Raw genomic sequence first — 4,868 nt, 5'->3', positions numbered from 1 at the left:
CTCCCCTGGGGGTGGAAAACTGCATGCACGGAAGGTCTTTCACCAGGATTAGCTAATGCTCCCGTCCTCCATCATAATATGGTCCCAAAGATCTCGGACCGTCTAGACAAGTAGTATAACATCTCACTGATCTGTGGAATTGATGAAGTCATGTCAATAACACTGGATGAACAAGAAAAACAAGGAAGTTGGAGGTCTTAGTAAGACACATGTGCTCCAGGGAGTGGGAGCTAAGCCTACGCGCCTCCATCATCAGTGAGGCCGTTAGCGGCTGGGTGTTCTGCGGCATGCCAGGACTCTCTTCCAAAGTAAAGGACTCTCTTCCAAAGTAAATTACTGCATCTCAAAGCTTCCACCGCTAAGAAGGAAGCACAACACCTAGTGGGTCTCTTTGGATTCTGGAGGCAGTAAACTCCACCCTTGGGAAAACTGCTCCAACCCATTTATTGAGTGACATGGAAGACCCCTAACTTTGTGGGGAAGAGTTCGGCGGCAGATCCAGTTTGCTGAGCAAGCAGCCCCGCTGTGTGAGCCACACGATGGGGCAGACTCTGAGGGAGTAGAGGTATTTGTGGCAGGAAAGGAAACTATGTGGAGTTTATGGTGAGTTCCAAAAGAAGATTACCATGTAGACCCTTAGGGTTTTGGAACAAGGCTATGTCAATGGCAGTGGAGAATTAGACATTCAGAAAATAGCTCTTAGCATGCTACAGGGCACTGGTACAAATGCAGTCCTTGACCACGAGTCATCAAATGACCATGAAGCCAACATTGTTCAGCATGAACTGGGTTCACACACAAACATCAAGTCATAAGACTGTTGTAACTTTGAAGTGGTACACCTGGGATCAGGCATGATGGAACCAGATGCCACCAGTAAGCTGCCCATGAAGGAGACACAAAGCCCCGTGTCTCCCACCACTGCTGTTCAACTCCCACCTGTGGCTCCATGGGTGAGGTCCCTTAAGACTAACTGATGAAGTAGGAAAAAAACCAAGCTCGGCTCATGGATGTGTTGACTTGAACTATAGGTACAAGGTAGAAATGAACCGCTGCTACACGATAGTCCCACTCTCATGGTTTTCAGTAGTGATTTTCAGGGGTGACCCTGAAAACCAGCAGAGAGGGGAAAGCCTCCCAGTGGGCAGAGCCCCAGGCGGTGCCATTGACCATGAATTACAAATATTTTGTAGAGAAATAGAAATGGCCTGAAGTAGAACATAAGTAGCTTCACGGAAAGCAAAGAATAACTGAGCTTTTGGCCATGGTCCTGAAAGAAGAAAGATGAGAAGTGATAAGGTCCATGGAAGAAGCATGTGGATGAAACTATGGGAGTGGTCATGGAGAATGAAGATCTTTGTATCACATATCACCACGCATTAGAGTGCATACACCCTGGAAGAAGCACCAAGTAGACAGAATGACTCACATAGTTGATGTCATGGTGTCAGCTAGCCTCAGTCACTGACTTTCCCCATGCTAGCATGGATGGATTCATGAATAGGGAAACCATGGGGGCAAGGGTTAGATGTGGCACCGATAGCATGGGTTCCTTATTTATCGAAGATACTCCCATTGTCCAATGCCTGCCCTGCCAGCGACAGAGACTAATGCTGACACATGAACATGACACCATCCTTCAAGGAGATCCACAGACCACTTGATGGCGAGTTGATTACATTGAACCCCTTTCACTCTGGAAGGGGAGATGATTCATTCTGATTGGAACTGACATAAATTCTAGATGTAGGTTCACCTTTCGCACCTGCTGGACCTCAGCTTGCACCGTATCTGATGGCTCGTGAAGTATTTGATCCACCAACGGATCCCATCATTCAAGAGATTCCCTTTACAGCAAAGGAGGTATGGCAGTGGGTGGAAGACCGTAGGATCCTCTGGGTTTATCACATAATGCATCCCCAGATACTGCCACTCGATAGAGAGATGGAACAGCCTTTGAAAGTGCAGCTGAGGCACCAGTTTAGAGATGATGCCTGTGAGCATGGGACATCCTCCAGGGTGTAGCATGGGCCCTAAGTCAATGACCTTTTAACGATGTTATGTTCCCAGTAGCTAGAATGAATGGGGGTGGGGAACAAGAGATAGAGTGCTTATTATAACTCCCAGGGTGGGGAATCTATGCCTCCTGTCACCACCCCACTAGTCTCTGTGGACCAAGAAATCCTGGTTTCTAGAGAGGAAATGCTTCCACTAGGGGACACAGGAAGTCACATTAAACTTTGGGCCATGGTGTCACCCAGTCTCTTTGGGATGCTTATTTATGCTGAGAGCTAGTAAACAAGGGGCAAAGTCACTACCCTAGTAGGGCTAAGGGAGGAAGGAGAGGCGTTGCTGCACCAAACAAAGGGCAGGGAAGAGTATGTTTGGCATCAAAGCACTGGGGAGTCTCTTGTTCTTTCCTGCCCAATCTTGATGGTAAACTGAGAAGCACAGTCCCTGTGAACTAAGTTCCAGGGACACAGAGAGGCCTGGGAAGGGTGTGGCAACCAGAGATTCAGACCCTTCAGGGATGAGCATTTGGTTCATGAAACCTGATGAGCCAGAGTCCAGCATAGGCGCTAGATGCTAGTGAAGGGAATCTAGACTAGGTAGCCAGGGAGGGAGATTACAAGTACCACTGTAGTGGTGGTGGCTACATGTGTCCTACTCAACTTCCTCTTATCCAAGTTTCCCCAGGAAAAGAGACCACCAGGATCCAGGAGCCAGGAGAAGCTGCTCCAAAGAGTTATTATATAAAACCGGTGGCTGTGTGCATGGCAAGGGGGTAGACTGTAGGGGATGGTGTGAGACACTGCCCAGAGCCTGCTCCAGGACTGAGCACTCACTCCCTCAGCTGCCTGCAGTGCTGTTCCCTGGCCCCGCCCAAATCCTCCCCAGGAACTGCCCTTGGCCAAAACGAGCTCCCTACCTACCGTGCCTCCTCTCTGGGAGCAGCCCACATCCGCTGGTTGGTTGATATGGAGTACAGAGGTCCATCCCCCATCCAGGAACTCTGAAGGCCCTACCAGCAGCAGGGGCTTTGCTGAGACTGTCCCCGCAACTGCAGCAAGCACAGTTCTGCCTCTGCCCAAGCACGCTCGCTCCGGTCCCTCACAGGTGCGGTTCCTGAGAGCACTCCCTAATGAACTCTGTAGAGAGATTTCCATCTTAGACTCTGTTTCTTGGTGAATACATCCTGTTACACAGGATTTTAAGACCTCTGGTGTCTGGTTTCTGGTCCTATCAGTATATCTCTTGACTAATGCTTTCTAAAATAGAAATCGAGTTTTGATTTTTCAGGGTAGGAGACTCTCACCTCCTTTACTATAGACTCTATACATTTATTAATGTGGCCTATTTAGCATTAACTTTTTTTATGGCCATACCACACTGTCGACTTTTCTAAACTCACTCTTGGTTAGAACTCTACATCTGTTCTAAGCTTTGCTGCTGTTAAATCTTGTATCTCTCATTAAGCATGTGCAGTCAGCTTTTGGGGGATCAAGCACAGGACTTAGATTCTTCTGTTCAGTTCCATCTGGTTGGCTACCACTCATCATTCCTACCTGTTGAAAGATTTTTGGATCAGACTTTCATTTGATTCATTTATCCTTCCTTTCAAATTCATGTCAGACTCAAATTTGATAAGCTGGCCTTCCATGTCCTTATTCCGGCTGTTAATGAAAATGCTCATCAGGCTGCCCCAGGCCTTCCCAGGGGTTGGCTGTCTTCTTCCTGGAGTGGGACAGAGCGCTCAGTCACATCAGGGAACAACACATCTCTTCTCTTCTCTGCTGTGGGCTTTGTCAGGAGGTAATTATCACCATTGCCGACAAGCATTGGCCCTTTTCTTTGTGACACGCCCTGAGCCCTGCCCCGCTGCCTCACCTCCGTCACCAGCCCTGTGAGGTAGCTGCCCTTGTTAGCCTTCCAGAGCTGCTAAATAACTGGCCCGAGGTCACACAGCTCTTTGGTGGCAGAGCCTGGATTCGGACCTGGCCAGGTGGACCCCAGAGTAAGCTGTCGCCCACTGTGTCAATGTCTCTTCCGGGAAGTAGTTCCCAAGGCTGGTTGTTCCCTGCTGCAGGAAGTGTGACAAAGGGGTGTGGAGGGACAAGTGACTTGGGTCAGGTCAGGGGAAGGGGGACAGGTACCCAAATACCTCTTCTCTCTGGGAGAGGGAAGCTTCTTCTTCTTCTTCTTCTTCTTCTTTTTTTTAATTTTATTTACTTTTGAAAGAGAGAGACAGAGAGAATGACAGAGAGCATGAGAGAGGGGAGGGTCAGAGGGAGAAGCAGACTCCCCGCTGAGCAGGGAGCCCGATGTGGGACTCGATCCTGGGACTTTAGGATCATGACCTGAGCCGAAGGCAGTCACTTAACCAACTGAGCCACCCAGGCGCCCCGAGAAGGAAGCTTCTTGAGGACCAGTCAGTGGAGTGAAGGAATGATGCTCACTTGGTTCCATGTTCTTCAGGTAATAATATTAACACTTGCTGAGTGTTACCATTTGCTAGGCACCATGCAAAGCCATTGACCTACACTAACCCACTTGTTTCCCCCACACTACTGTGAAAGTATCTGTGGCATCTCAAGGTGATATCTCGAGGTGAAGTGACTTGCCCTCAGTCACAGAGCTCATTGCAGAATGAAACTTGGATAAGAAATAACTTGTGTCCTCTCAGGAGAATGCTGGCCTCTTCGCTCCCGTTTACAGATGAGCCAGCTGAAGCCCAGGAGAGGGACAGCGACATTGCAAGCCACCTGATAAGCCAGAGTCCTCACAACAGTTCTGTAAGCTCTGCAGACCGCATTGTCACTTTCCCCCCTCGCTCTGCTAGGACAGGAGCTCCGTGAGAGCAGGAGATA

General features: G+C 49.0%; 1 long non-coding RNA gene across 1 annotated transcript; it reads right to left on the bottom strand.

The window, feature by feature from the left end:
- Positions 1-1,952: 1,952 nt before the first annotated feature.
- LOC113923778 lies at positions 1,953-3,727 on the bottom strand. Its single transcript, XR_003520413.1, has 3 exons — positions 3,567-3,727; positions 2,934-3,149; positions 1,953-2,073 (listed from the first exon to the last, which is right to left on the bottom strand). It is a non-coding gene; the product is annotated as an uncharacterized LOC113923778 (long non-coding RNA).
- Positions 3,728-4,868: the final 1,141 nt, after the last annotated feature.

The sequence above is a fragment of the Zalophus californianus genome, chromosome 15 (assembly GCF_009762305.2).
Source record: "Zalophus californianus isolate mZalCal1 chromosome 15, mZalCal1.pri.v2, whole genome shotgun sequence".
Classification (NCBI taxonomy): Eukaryota; Metazoa; Chordata; class Mammalia; order Carnivora; family Otariidae; genus Zalophus; species Zalophus californianus.
The sequence above is the reverse complement of the archived record's forward strand: the minus strand, read 5'-3'. Positions and strand labels throughout refer to the sequence as shown.